At 35.9% G+C, this 16,482-nt stretch overlaps 1 pseudogene; it reads right to left on the reverse strand.

The window, feature by feature from the left end:
- Positions 1 to 5,571: 5,571 nt before the first annotated feature.
- LOC149232236 (E3 ubiquitin-protein ligase BRE1-like 1 pseudogene) lies at positions 5,572 to 5,997 on the reverse strand (annotated as a pseudogene).
- Between the last annotated feature and the right edge of the window lie 10,485 nt (positions 5,998 to 16,482).

A 16,482-nucleotide genomic window follows, 5' to 3' on the forward strand; every position in this document is an offset into this window, starting at 1 on the left:
TATGGTCAGATTCATTTCTTGATGCTTGATGTCATCTTTCACTTCTTGAACATTTTTCTTCTTGATATGTCCTTCTATCTTGAGAGTTTGAGGAGTGGTAATTCTTTTCAATGCTTTAAAAGATATGGTCGGATTCATTTATTCTTTCTCTGGGGTTGGTTCCTGGTGTATATCCTCTTCTTTTTATGTTTCTTGATCCTTTTCTTCCTCCTTTTCACACTCAATGTAAAAGTAATTTCTTCTTAGCACACTTATGACCTTTAATGTATTTTTTATCACAATTGTAGCAAAGCCCTTTTGCTATTTTTTCTTCCAATTGTTGTGGTGTCAACCTTGTAGGTTGTGGAAGGATAGGAGAAACAACACTTCCATCTTTATATTTGTGAGGGGTAGACTTCCTTGTTGCCATAATTTTTCTTTCCGCTTTTCTTTCCAACCTGAATGCATTCTTCAATGAATCAGTGATCTAAAATGGGGCACTAAAGGCTTCTTGTCATGCTTACAAGAACCTCTCCCACTCCAAAGCTTATATGTGCCCAAGCTCTATGCTTATGAGTGATAATTTGCAGAATTAAAAGTGCTTGAAATAGGTGTATGCTTGTGTTTGTTTTTAGACTGTTCAAGTGCTTATGTACATTTGCTTATGCTAATGTTTAAATACATGCAACAGTAAATAATGCAGCAAATAAGCAAACATAAAAGACATCAATGTAATATGGAGTTCACCCTGATATCTTGGGCTACATCTCCTTGAGCTCTAATCAACTCGACTAGGCTCTTTGGGATTATGGTAATGCTGTTTTTACAAGTTCCACACTTAAATCCATTGGTTTAGAACTTCACCTATGGGTTTAGAATACCATCTTATCCCAATAGCTCTCCATACTCTGTAGACAGATCTAGGTTTCTCTAGACTAGATTCCTTCAATCAGCGCTCCGGGCTATCTTGAGCTCCTGGCTTGCACCAACTCCCTCAAAATTCTTTTACTGTCTCTCGAACTCCTTCTTCTATCTTTAACACACTTTGGACATCAACAATAGCTTGATCATTTGATCTCTTTGTTGTTCTGAAACTTCGTTACCGCTCCATGGCTCTTAGAAGTCTTCAGGATTTTCTGAATTCCATCTCAATGGGTTTAGCGGTCCCCTACAGTCACCTCGACTATTAGAACCTTGAGAATGAACGCTGGCTCTATTCTCTACAACTGCCTTCAACCTCTGGCAGCCTCTGCTTCTACTCTCAGCTCTAGCTCTTGGCTCTAGCCCTCAGCTCTGGCTCTCATGAGCTTTTGGGTTCGCTTGACCTCCAAGCGACTCTCTGTCAATTGAGCTCTTTGGTTTCACTCGACCTCCAAACGACTCTCCGTCAATTGAGCTCTTTGGTTTCACTCGACCTCAAAGCAACTCCAAAAATCCCTTGTCAATTGTGCTCTCTGGCTTTTGTGAAGCATCCTTCTGGCTCTTCGACTTCCTGTGTGTTTCACTGTGTGTAATCATTCCTCTGCCTCTACATTTCTTCGACTAGCCCTCTAGCTCTCTGGCTCTATGGGTTTGCAACTGGCCATCTAGCTCTATGGATCTGTGGCTCTGTGTATCTCATAACCCATCATTGTTACAGAAACACCCACTCATAGCATGATGCAGGTGTCATGGCTATTTCCAAATGGAAATGAACTGGCGGGCACTTTCCAGGACAAAATCCACGAAATAATGCATTCCTGTTCGTAACGAAAATACATAGGAAAACTCATGATAACACATCATGAGCCTTTCACCCGGACTTCAAATAATATGTAGTTGCATTTATAAACCCTTTGGGTCCATCCCTTTATCGCAATATCGCAATCGCATTGCGTAGGCCAAAACAACCCAATACATGGAAAATACAAAGAAAATTTGCAAAGCTAGATTTCAAATTAAATGAAATCGCGTTCATAAGCCTTATCCGGTCCATGCTTTATTGCAAGTCGCAATCACATGTCGCATGGTATAGCACTCCCCTCTGCATTGTTATGATCTGATCACTAATCACCGATCACTAATCGCGCTATTGGTGCATCGCATATCGCATATCGCAATGTCCTCCCGCCAAGCCTTTGTCCCTTCAAAGCTCCAATCTAATATGTCTTACAAATGCAATAAGGGTTTTAGGCTGTGGAATATAGTATTTCAGGTCTGCTTCCATATCGCCCCATCGTTGATCGCTTTATCGCAATCACAAATCAACATATCGCATTTGTAATGGCCCTTTGTATTGGTTCCGATCTCGATCGCCGATCCATCACAGTTGCGAGTCACTCTATCTAGGGCTGTGATATCGTGTGAAGGCCTACCTCTGATGTGATATGTCAGAGGTTGCAATCAGGGAGTCCTTCCATCTCCGCTTAAGTCCTCCCTTTAACCTCTTCCGATGCGATATTTGCATATAAAGCCTTAAGCCCCTTTTAATAAGGATTTGCCTCCTTTTTCTAAGGATAATGGCAAACTTCTTTTTGCGATAACTCCTTCATTCGGAGTCCATTTTCACCCATTGAAATTGCAGTAGATTCAGAATGAAGAGCTCTATGCAATGGGACTATTTTCAGAAGCATCCTTTGACTTTCATTCTTCCTCTATGAGGAAAATTCATAGACTTAGAAGTCTATGTTAGATCCATTTTGGATCAATCAAGTTCCAAAAGACGAACCTCATGTTGAATGTTATCCTTTAAAGTCCCTATGGAGACATAAATCCTCTGCTTCTTTGGAATATCATTTTCCATTATATTCAATTTTTGAAAGTCCTCAATATGCTCTTCCATTGAACACTTTTGTTTGAGATTTATCAATTGGCTAAAGAAGGTGTTTCTCTTTGTATCCTCATAATGTGCTATCATTTCCTTTATGAAAATTGACCACGTAAAAAGTGATTTACGAGAACAATGCCCTTTATACCATAAAAATTGATCTAGTTCTAAATATGAGGATGCAATATGTACCTTTTGTAACAGTTGCACCTCATGTATATCAAAATATTTCTCCATCTGTAGTATCCAATTTACCGAATCCTTTCCATCAAACTTCCTCATCTCACTTTTTCTTGATTTTAGGGGCTCGATCTAGAAACGGATATAACTCTTTAATTTAGGATCTCCCAATTATGAAATTGTGACCTGCGGCAGCCCTCTGCGTGCTCTTTAAAATGCCACCAGTCTGATCGAAATTAGATTCTCCAAGAATGAGTTATGCACAATCTCCCAAGATGACCTGATTATATCCCTTTTCAGAAGAGCGAACTTGTATGAAGTGCCACGTATCACTGTTTCAACCTTCGGATCTGAAATATATACACAGAAAACTACAGTCCGTCCGCTTTCTCTAACATCTTACAGAAGTTCAATCTGATGCTTAGAGAGACCGTTATGATGATTTTCCCCAAGTCACCTGTTTGGAATGTAATTCGGGAGTCTACAAAAACCCTAACTTCCTTAGATCATATCTTTGCAAATACAGTGAGACAAGCTCTGAAATTCAGACTCAGGGTTCAATGTCATTTCCTCTAAAATGGGTTTTTTTTTGCTTTTGAAATGTTGCAAAACAAACATTATAGCGCAAATGCCAAGATGACCTGTTTGGAGCAACGAGACCCTAAAATCCAAAGCTCTGATACCAAATGTTATGAAACCAGCTCACAAAAAGATAGAAAAGACAGATGAATGCCTTAGAAATAAGCCTCTTCGAGGGGGCAACCTCCTTTACATTACACAAATGAACAATTCTTTGATGATACATGTTATCACAAAATCATGTTCTGATGGCTGCTAATCAGTTAGACTTTATGTAACTATTTCAGACCAGACTCTTGGCTAAGGATTAGCCTCCCTAACCTGAGAGGGCTCTCTCAAAACACACTGCTGATTGTGATTAACACTAAGAGGGCTAACTCTTGAAATGAAAACTTAATAACATGCTGGTTGGACAGACAACATAAGATTTCTTCCATTGGGCTCATGGAGTCAAACACCATTCCAGTAAACTATCAACTACTCATTCATGGAAGTCAAGGCATATAATGTCTAAACACTCAAAACATTTCTCAAAGGAACCTCAACTCATAAATATGCACAGGAAATCTGAGCAACTAGATGAATTCAGAGTGATTGCACATCTATGGAGCTGAAAAATATGAAAGATAAGACAAAACCACATACATCTTGAGCATTTGAACACAATATGAATCTTGAGAAGAAAAAGTAATCTATTATATTACTGCAACAAGTCCTTTACATAAGCAAATATGAAACTCTGTTTTCAATAACATCCAACCCCCATTACATCAGAGTTTTCACTATATATAGGAAAACAAACTTAACTACTTTGAGTCTCCTCCTCTAGCATGAGGGGAGCTCGATCACTTATCATTAACTATCCTTATCTATTTTAAACAGACTCATTAAATACACAAAGTGTTGAGCTGTAATTACAAAGAGTCCTAATCAAACTAAAACTCTAATTTCATCTCCTCGTAGCATGATTCTTTTCTTGATCTTTGACAGTTGTCTTCTGTTGGTTAGGCTGAGATGACTGAGCTACAGGTGCAAGGAACGCTGACTTTGGATACCTGAAGGCGCTAATGGATCATTTATCATTAGGATCAAAACCCCTATTTTTATGGTCCCTGTCTCCTACCATCCTCCGAAAATCAAGCAACATGTCCCAGCTCCTTTAATATCCCAAAACTTACGAGCCTCACCATACTTCAAATGCGTTGGAAGCTTCATGGATAGCCAGGTGTATGAACCAAAAAGATACTCCTCGTATGCCATTCTGCTAAACCCTAACTTGTCATAAAGTAGCTTTACAAAAGTTTTACTTGAGACAAAAATTTTACCTTTACCAAAAGGTCCACCTGTCATTCTCTGAATAGCCAGGATAGCCTTGAGTGATATCTCTTTCATTACTTTGGCGTTTCCTTCAAAAATTTGCTGACCTCACCATTAAACTACTCATCTTCCTTATAAAACAGCACCTACAGCAGTTTTGCAATTTCGTAGCGTGCTACGAAACTGCGAAACTGTTTTAAACAACTTCAATTTCCCCTGAGATTTTAACTGCTCTGCCACCTTGCTCACAAATAACTTATCAATACTCATAACATTCATGCTTGAAATTCTTGCAAATCCTGGACAGACATAATATACAGAGCAAGCAAATCCACCCCAACAACTCTAATGTTGAAACCCGAAAGACATTGCACCTACAATTCCATGATTTTACTTTGAAGGATGGATGGTATTTACACCAGTTCTTGGCATGTCAGGAAGAAAAGAAAAACCTAGCAGTAAAACAAAACCCTCCTAAAATGGGGGAAGGTTACAGTAAACCATGAATCACTGTTTTCAGTTAGTATTTTACATGACTTTCAACAGGAGATGGTCTAAAACACAAAAGTATGTCCTCGGACCTGCTCTACCCAATGAATTATTTTTGGGTACATCTTTACCAACAAAATCTGGTTGTAAACTCCAACTTTGCTCTTAACCTCTACATTGTTCTCTGTTGTTCGAAAACCAGATCATATTGACCCTCTAAATCATATGTATACAGTCCGCACATCGTTCTGTCCAAAACCTGTACCACATCCTGGACATTTGCGGTGCCGGGTCTCCAAGTTCCGTTGTATACAAGGGCCACAAAACAAGTGGAAGCACTTGGTAATCACAACTTCTTCGGGCCTATCATGGCAAACACTGCATTTTAAAATTGCCTTGTACTCTTTGACTTCTTCTTGAAGTCTTTCTACTACTGTTTCACCATCGTTAAGGGAACTGAGGCATGTAAATTTTATGTTCAAAACGACCAGTTCTTCCTCAATTCTCTTTTTCCCGAACCTCTCATTCTTCAACTCCACTTGCAAATCAGTAATTCTGCGTTTGCACTGTTCAGCCTCCTTTTGCACTCTGACTTCAGGCTTTCTCTTTAGCAACTTAACACCGTGGCACTTGTAACAGGTAAACATGTACTGAGTTTATCCGAGAAATGGGAAAAAACCGAACATTTCCGATGAAATGAACCTTGACAAAAATGGCATCGAAGAGGTCAATCCAGTTTCTTGAGCGCGGCCATGGAGCATAAAAAGCTTCCAACCATCCATTCACCGATTTATCTCGAATACTTTGGGACATAGTCATTGCCTGGCTGTTTGGGTTGTTTGCATCAGGAAAAACATGATCATAAGATAAACCATTCAGCATGCCATTGACAAAACCTTCTCTGCCACCCGTTTGCGTGGAAAAAGAACTCTTGTGGAGCTAGGCCACGAAGATAATGAACTACATCTCTCTCTGGCACTTCATCAAACACTTGCGCCCAAGACATAAATGCTATTCCATGAATTTGCCACCTGCCAATAATCGGTTTCACCCACAGCGGAAAGAAATCTCCACCGGCCCATATATTTTTGACTTCAAGTCTTTTTGAAAAGAGAGAGTTGAGATATCTTCTTTAATTTTGCATGCTGCCATTGGCTCTGGCATTCTTATCTGCTAGGCTCTGAATACGTTCATTCCGCTCTGCATTGAACATTAACGGAGTGCAAGAGAGAAGAAGCCTGCAATGACAAGGAAATTGCAAAGGAGAAGTTCAGAGCCCATAACTTCAAAGGAAGTTACTGGTATGCCCAGAAGGCATACGATCTGTACCCTGAGCAGGAAGGGATATCACAATTAATAACAGCCATGCAAGTTCATCTGGCAGCCGAGGACCGACTCGATTCGGGACTGATAGATTGGTATGCCATATTACAGGTAAATGTATTCTCCGATCCTGCTTCAAAAAGAAGAAGAGGATTCTGAACCTGGGCATCCTGACCCAATTGCAACTTCTTCCAAGGCACACAAGAGTACTATAGATGTCCATATGGATGTGGATTCTTTGAAAACTCAAAATGTGGATTTCTGCAATAGGCAAGGAAATTCCACCGCCACCCCCGTGGCTTCTGTAAAGGATTCTGCCCAAACTCAAAGTTTCATGCACACCAACATGACTTTTCCAGGGAAACCAAATGTAGATTCTTTCAATGAAGATGACACTGCCACACCTTTGAACAAGGCTTCTGTGAAGTCTGGACATGTAAATTCTACTTTTTGGACTGAATGTTCATCTTGCAAAGCTATGCAAGAGTCTCAATGCTCCCAGGAGAGGCATCAAATCCGATGCGAAGTCTGTATGAGTCTCTTTCAGGCTGAGGAGATTGCTATAATGTCTCTGAATGAATTAAACAGAAGAACCAGAAAGAGGAGCAGACACAATAATAGTGTGATGATAGAGAATGAGATGAATCTACAAGAGGATAACAAACCACAGGAGAGTAAAGATAGACAAACAATAAACCAGTCTAAGAAGGCTAAAAGGGGCCCCAAAAAGATTAAAAACGGATCCAGAATGAAAAAGAACTCTGTCTCAAACCCTGTTCTGGAAGATCCTTCTGTCAAAATTGCTGATCGTGGTTCGATCAATGTACAAGATTCTGAATTTCATAATTTTGACAAGGATAGAATAGAGGCGTGTTTTGAGGAAAACCAGATTTGGGCCATATATGATGATTATGATGGAATGCCACGTTATTATGCTCTTATAAATAAGATAATCTCCTTGCATCCCTTCAAGGTGCAGATGAGCTGGTTGGAGGGAAACAGAACTCTGTACAATAGGCATGCTAGGATTTTGGCCTCCACTGAAAACTCGAACAAATCCCCAATTTCGTAGCACGCTACGAAACCACCTAAACATGTAGCGCTGCGAAAACACTTTGTCCTTAGGCTAGTCTGACCAATTTTTGGAAACAGAATTTTCAGTGATAACAATACAAATGACAAGACCTCCTTTCTATATATAAGAGTCTAAGGGGTCATAATATAATCAGAGCTGACATAACAATAATAATGTAAGGGCAAAATAATAACAATAGTGGGCTTCTATGGGGCACAATAATAACCATATAGGGACTACATGGACACAGCAATATAATAAGGGGGTTTTACTAATAACAATAAGGGGTTACACTAGTATTATAGGGACCTAACATTTTACAAGATAGGGCAGTGTGATTTACAGGACCTTAGGTGTGTTCTCTAAACTTGGCATTTTTTCCAATATTGCATTTTGACTATGAGCACCATTTTTTTGCCTTAGGGCCGAACCCCTCAAGTTGCGACTTTAGCCTCTTTCCATTATGCATGTCATAGCTTGGTGGTAGAGCTTACCCACTTATGGATACCCTAGTTAGCACCTCTTTGCTGAGTTGGTGTCCATGTAGCCATTTTTTACTCCTTTGAATCCCTCCTTTTGACCCGCCATGACCTAGAATTTGAGACACATGTCCTCTTCTTTGTATCATTTCTCGCTATACCCCAGGAGGATTCCACCACTATTATCCCTCATGATTGCCACTTTTTATCAGCCTATTTTGTAGTTTGATCTTCGGTTTATCTCTTCCATCGTCATCATCTGCTTGGCCTACCATTCACTATCACTTGGTGTTTTACTCTTTCTTGGAGGAACCACTGCGATGAGTGATCCTGTTAACCAACCTCTTGTCCTTATTATGTCATGAGTCATTCCATCATTACTAGAACTAGTTGCTACCCTCTCTATGACTCGTTCCTCCAAGAGGAGTTTTCTTTAAGCTCTTTTTAGACTCCTTAATTTAGAAAAGATTGTTGAGTGAACTAATCTACTTCACACTCATTAAAGTACCTGAAGTGTTGTCTACCCAGTATAACTTTAACCCTTTTATAGACTGGTCTAGACTAGTTATGAAAAAGGAACTTATAAAAAGAGGAGGGAACACCTATTTCCATTAGCCATCAAATGGCAGCGTCAATTTCTTCACCCTTGAACATGACACCTTTCTATCTCATTATATCATAGTTCGGTTTTAGCTTTCCTAGGAGTCGTACCATCCATATGAGTGTATTTCTCCTTCGACTAGTTACTCTTTGAGTCATATGGAGTATCCTTTGATGCCTCTTGCATTGTTCCATGATATCACATGGTGATCATTAGTCATACTGCCAAGTCACTCTTGTGTCATGCCGCTATGTGTTCAAAGGAAGTCTCTACGTGTGTCGGCCATCTGCAGTAGCGTGTTGACCTTTTTGAGTCGGCTATCCCTATGTCAGTGGTACTTCATCACTTCATGACTTCATCCATTCATCACATCATCTTGTTCTATTCCGTGTCGAATGATGGGGATACATTAAAGCCCTCCTTCGACAGATCTTCTCCTATCGACTTTAGCTCATTATCTAGGAGGTTGATCTAGGAACCAGTACTACCTTGGAGCTTGTAGACCTTAGTGGCAAGCTTCTACGCAATTGACAGTGGGTTTACATCATTGGCTCCTGATTAATTAAGTTCACTGGTGTTCGACATCAACTCCTCTATTCACACATAGTGGACTCGACTAGGTACCTTGGGGTCCATTGTCCTAATTGGTGGATTCCCTCACGTCTGTTACTCGTTTACCTCATTGGCGGGTAATCAGGCGGCTTCTACCATGCTCAACTTCAGCTCATCTATTCGCATGGTGTAGATTCATTCCATTAGGGTTATCATTGAAGACCCTGGGTTAGGGACATCTCACTCTTATATGGCATCCTTCCCAGGCTACGTTGGAGTTATGTATCATCTATGTACTTCGAGGGCTATCTTGAGACACTTCTTTGTCTTTCATGTGTCCATAGTCCTACTGATGTATACTATGACATAGATCCATGATTGTATTTGTTAGTGGCTATGCTCTATCTGTCAAGTCACATGGATCCTTTGTATATGTCTTTCGTGGCCATGTTCTAGCACTTCATTTCATGGATCCGCAATGTATTCTATGGCAACCATGTTCAGTAATTTTTTCTGACCGAGCATGGGTATGCCCGCCTCAGGGATGTTATCAACACAAATGAGACTTCAACTCCAGAGTTTTTTGACCCACAATCCTAGTTTTGTTTCCTCACTCTCATCTAGACCTCTGAGTTTTATCATAATGTATTTCAACCATCAGCTTCTCTTCTGACCTCATACATTAGGGGACCTCTGTTATCAACTTATTTTACCCCTCTAGGTGAGTGACCCTCAGTACCTGAGTCTGAAAGACATTTTCCAGACCCATGAGTCTTTTTCTACCAGTTTGGCCCAAAGTCACTCTCAGGCCAACTTTATGAGAGTGACCAAGGACATTTTTCCTCCTTTCAGTGCTAGCGATTAGGGATTTCTTCTAGAGTGCCTTAGTCCCTAGGAGATCAGTTCGACTCCTCATCTATTCAAGATGGCCAAGGCTTATCTCTTAGAAGTTTCTATGACTTCTCTTTGTACTGAGCACCCAGATACATTCTCCCGGGACCTCTCTTCTACCTATTTATACTGGACCATCTAAGAGTGTCAACTAGTTTTCGGAGTTTTGGAGAGCTAGTATTGAGATTCTAATCTAGGGTTCATGTTATTATGAGCTTGTGAGGTCCTTGTTCACTAGTCTACTATTCTTCATGCTCACTTCTTACATATAGTGGGGAAACTCTTTTGGATTGTGGACAAGAGACCTAGAGGTGAAACGCTATCATTGTATTGTTTCTTTTATAATTAATGGAAATATGTGTTCCCTTCCTTACATATGTTTGTTTTCATCATGTCATATGTCGATATCTATTGCTTTTGATCTAACGATCTTCCAAGGAAGATCACTTGTCGTCTTCGTTTAGTCGTGACTGTGTGCACTGATAGAGATCTGGTGCAAACGTGTTGGATTGCTCGAGTGGAGCGCAAGATCTCCATCGAACTCAAAATCCTTCCCCAACATGCGAGGATTCCAGGTGTGGTCCCTTATATGTATAGCATAAATCTGATTGTTTGTTGCACAATCAGGCATTTGGGTTGGGAATTAACTTATTCTTCCATTGATTTTATTCTGCTTTGTCTCATGATCTGATTTGGACACAAGATCACGGAGCAACAAATCCTTGCAGAATTAGTTGCAACAATATTAATACTTCGCTGATTACTTAACCGATAAAGAGTCAAATCTACTCCTTAACAGCTAAAAATGACGTGATAAGTTTATCTATTCCAACTTCATATTAATAATGTTGTTAAAAGTAATTTTCTTTTTAAAATATGAATTCTTCTCGAATAATAGTGGAATAAGATAATTATCGTAAATAAAACCAACCCACAGATATCTCTTAACAGAGAATATGCTTTGCTAAAAAACAAATTGAAAGAAATTGTTTAAGCAACTAATACATGAATTAATAGATCATCTGAAAAAAGATTTGACTCTGGAACGACACACTACTTTAAAGTTTAAATTCTTCTTAATGAATCACAAATTGAAGAGAGTTAATACCGCCAATTTATCTTAATGACACACGTCATTTGAATAAGATTGGCATTAAGTGGAGTTTTTTCAGATATTGTCTACATCACAATAATGATCATTATACCTATCAAAGGATGTTGCACCACATCACTTATCAGGGTAAAAAAGAATAAGATATCATTGTGGCAAGGCCCAACCGACTTAAAATTTATTCAAGGTTTTTTTTATGCCTCTTTTATTAATATATTTTCAATATGTTTGCTAAGATAATAGTAAAACCCTGTATATTAATATATTTTCAATATGTTTACTAAGATAATAGTAAAACGCTGTATATGATGCCCATGGTTTTCCTAAATGCCACGATTCAACAATGGATTCAAAACAGCCAATTAGGAGAGAAACTATATTCAGATCAGACATGTAATTAATGGAATTAGAGTGCATGTAAAACACAATGCACTCTAATTATTTTATGTTTTGGTTTTTTGTGCTAGAATATAGTGATATAAAAATTAAAGATGCTTTTCGGATTTTGAGGCGGTGGACTAGGATGGTAATTTAACATTTATACATGTGAAGTAGATGTGCTTCTGATATGTTAAATCTCTGAAATAAGAAATTAAAGATCCGTTGTGGATTTTGAAGTGGACATGTTTGACGTTATAGTAGTGGAGTCTAATCACTATTTTACATTTATGCATGAAGTGGATGTGTTTCTAAATTTTCAAGTTAAAAATTAAAGATATTTTATGGTTTTGATGTAAAAGTGTGTGACATTTATGACCGTGGGGTCAATTTAACGTTTATATCGTTTTGATTACAATATTTATTAAAAACTTAATAAAAATAGTAAATTAATGAGATTAATGGTGTCCAGTGTCATACTACATCTAGAATGGAAAATAAATTAGTATTTTATGATTATATAAAACTTGTAGCAAATACTTTAGTATACATCTTTATTATTCCTTAGAATTATCATCAAGAGTAAGGAGGTATTTTATTGTACATATTTATCACGGGTTACAATACTCATAATGATTATCAGTGATGTGGTAACCGGTCTTGTCCTTATCTTTTTTTTAAATATATGAAGATCCATATTTTGTTTTGTTTAATTTTTTTATATATAAATGATGATATTATGAGTTAACATCTTTATATTATTTAATAATTAAAATTATAATATTTTTTCAACCATTAAAAAGTAAAATAATTATAATTAATAATTTGTATTTAGAATAGTTATTAATGATTTTGATTTGAAAATGAGTATTTATCACGGGTTACAATACTCATAATGATTATCAGTGATGTGGTAACCGGTCTCATCCTTATCTTTTTTTAAATATATGAAGATCCATATTTTGTTTTGTTTAATTTATATATATATATATAAATGATGATATTATGAGTTAACATCTTTATATTATTTAATAATTAAAATTACAATATTTTTTCAACCATTAAAAATAAAATAATTATAATTAATAATTTGTATTTGGAATAGTTATTAATGATTTTGATTTGAAAATGAGTATTTATCACGGGTTACAATACTCATAATGATTATCAGTGATGTGGTAACTGGTCTCGTCCTTATCTTTTTTTAAAATATATGAAGATCCATATTTTGTTTTGTTTAATTTTTTTTATTTATAAATGATGATATTATGAGTTAACATCTTTATATTATTTAATAATTAAAATTATAATATTTTTTCAACCATTAAAAAAGTAAAATAATTATAATTAATAATTTGTATTTAGAATAGTTATTAATGATTTTGATTTGAAAATGAGTATTTATCATGGGTTACAATACTCATAATGATTATCAGTGATGTGGTAACCGGTCTCATCCTTATCTTTTTTTTAAATATATGAAGATCCATATTTTGTTTTGTTTAATTTTTTTTTATATATAAATGATGATATTATGAGTTAACATCTTTATATTATTTAATAATTAAAATTATAATATTTTTTCAACCATTAAAAAGTAAAATAATTATAATTAATAATTTGTATTTAGAATAGTTATTAATGATTTTGATTTGAAAATGAGTATTTATCATGGGTTACAATACTCATAATGATTATTAGTGATGTGGTAACTGGTCTTGTCCTTATCTTTTTTTTAAATATATGAAGATCCATATTTTGTTTTGTTTAATTTTTTTTATATATAAATGATGATATTATGAGTTAACATCTTTATATTATTTAATAATTAAAATTATAATATTTTTTCAACCATTAAAAAGTAAAATAATTATAATTAATAATTTGTATTTAGAATAGTTATTAATGATTTTGATTTGAAAATGAGTATTAATTCATCGTTATTTAAGAAAAAATACATTAAAATTGATTAGTATATAGTGATAGTTATTTAAGAAAAATCACATTAAAATTGATTTATATATGGTTTGTAAGTGATAAACTTTCATTTTTATCAAAATTTTATCTTAACAAGCTCTTAGCCAATATAAAGGAGTCTTAAACCTTATTCCAAGGCCATATACATTTTCAACTTAAATAATATTTTCAAGACAACAAATATCCAACTCTATCATCATTGAAATTAAACATTTTCAACTTAAATAACATTTCCAAGAAAACAAATATCTAGTTCTACATCATTCAAATTACAACAATGAGCTCATTTGCTTTCAAACAGTATCTAACCTCAAAATCATTCTTAAAATCAAATACTACAATAAAAAATTAACCTCTCGTTCAACCGAAAAAAATAATAATAAATCATTTATTTCTTTATTTATTAAATTTTTAAATTATTATTATTATTTTATATTATAAATAAAATATATTCTATTTAACTTCAATTTTTTAGATTTTATTTTTATAACTCAAGGTATTTAAAAATATATATTAATTGGGTTTAATGGTTGAAAATATGTTCTTTCTCTTAAAATGTTATAAGTTCCAATTGAAAACAAGTGTAATATGCAGTGTTAGTATTGAGTACCTGCCTCTTATACAAAAAGTAATTATAAGATTACAAAGTTTGGATTTCAATCAATGTTATAGCATAAGGTATTAGATTGGTTAATGGTCCCTTATCCAACATACAGACCTTACTTATGTTCTTAGAATTTAGTGAAGTTCATTGCAAATGGAAAGTAGGACTTTACAATGGTCAGAAATCCATAATTCCTACATTGGAGTGCACAATTAATGCACATCTTATTTTTTTCAATTTTTAGAATGCATACACACCTTACATGAAGCGAAAGTATGTATAAGACATGCGGTTCCTTAAGGAAATACATGTGTACCTAGTGAAACTCTCTTTAAAGTTGAATTAAATGGAGCAAGCATACTAGACTAGATATATCTTAGCCAATACAATCAGTAATGGTCAATTATGACCAAATAATGCTACAATAGTTATTGACGAAAAACCCTATAAGCAATATTATCACTAATTAAGCAATAAAGTTTGATGTAGAAGTAGCCTCACAATTTTAGAAATCATATCAACCAAAAACAATATATGATCTAGTTTATTGTTGAGTGTTTATTTATTGTGATTTTGTGATGCAAACCCGATTTAGCCCTATCTAAATCCCACATTGCCCAAATTGTTCCAACAAAGGTGTGTCTTTCAACCTTGTTAAAACCTCTATCAGGATATAAATCCCTTCGAATATAATCATATATCACGGTGGGAGGATACAAAGGGTAAGGCCCTTTTAAATATAAACAACACCAATGCAACCATTTTTAAAAGAATATCTCAACCCTTTTATTAAAATTACACACATGCTACTATTCTCATACATATGCACCTTTATAAAACTCGGTCCTTTTCATACAATAATATTCCAAAACATATGCCCCAATATTCTATAGATAGACTTTACATATATATAGTAGGGGAATGACTTACCTTTTCAATTTCGAATGGCCACTTGTATAACAATGCCATGCTTTAGCACCTCTATCATTCTGTCCTTCTCCTTTTGATATCTGTAACATATTTAAAATAAGACTTGGGCTTCAAGGATTTTGGGCTTCAAGGTATGGAACCTGCTGGTATCTAGACTTGAAGCTTTCAAAACCTCCAGGCTCATTAGCCTCCAAGTTGACCCACTTCTCCAGCTGTCGGCTACCTGTAATGGACCTTTGCTTATTGGTATGACTTGAGTTCCCAACTTCCAAGTTAATTCGCTTATGGGTTTGACAATCTAAGGCAACAAAATTTTCCCATCTCCTACAACTTCCATCAATAGTCAGATCCCTAGTGCCTAATGATTTCTAAAAGTAGAAATTTTGAAAACTTTGTGGGCTTCTAACCTCCCGAACCGACGCTCTTAATTTTGTCTCATGGCTTTGTCAAGTCCCATCTCCTGGTGTTTTCAAATGATGAACTCCTACCAATGCTTGAAAAACTAAGTGTTTTTCATCCTTCTTCTCGTTTTGCAACACTCAGTCTTGGTTCCTCTGTGAACCAATGCTTCAATTGCTCACTCTGATCCTTCACTGCAGCTAGATCATTGATCACTCTATAGATCAATGATCTAGACTTCCCAACCTAGTCTGGGAAGAATAAAAGGATTATTGTCTTCTCACTTCTCTAAAGCGTTATCGCTCTTGAGCTTGTACAGTTCTACTTCAATATCACTTCTCTTTGTTTTGGTCTCAACCTCTATGTTCCTCTCTATATCTTTTCTCAATTATTGGACTTGAACCAGGTCACTATCGATCCAATTTAACCTCAGCTTCTTGCAAGTAATTATGTATATTATTCTAGTGCCAATCCCTCCTAATATTAGTTCTGCACCTACAATCAAAATCAATATAATATTTCTTACGATCTCAATTCAATACTGAAATTAAGTGTTTACACAGGCTCCAAACTCACTCAAATGGGATTCTTCCGCTATTAATATATACACTTTATTTACAAGGCCTCAACTTGATTTAAATTCACATCCCTCTCGGCCTTGTGGCCTTACTTGGGCCTCAAAATCCTCTCGATACTCTCTCTTCTATCACTTTATCATACCCCCACGTAATTCTACTTTAACTAAATATTTATACATAATAATTCTAAACTATATTTGGCTCAAATCCACAAAATCCTCACCTAAACCTCTA

Source organism: Pinus tabuliformis, chromosome J (assembly GCF_031772625.1).
Source record: "Pinus tabuliformis cultivar Carrire ecotype Pingquan chromosome J, CPIR1, whole genome shotgun sequence".
In the NCBI taxonomy this organism is placed as follows: Eukaryota; Viridiplantae; Streptophyta; class Pinopsida; order Pinales; family Pinaceae; genus Pinus; species Pinus tabuliformis.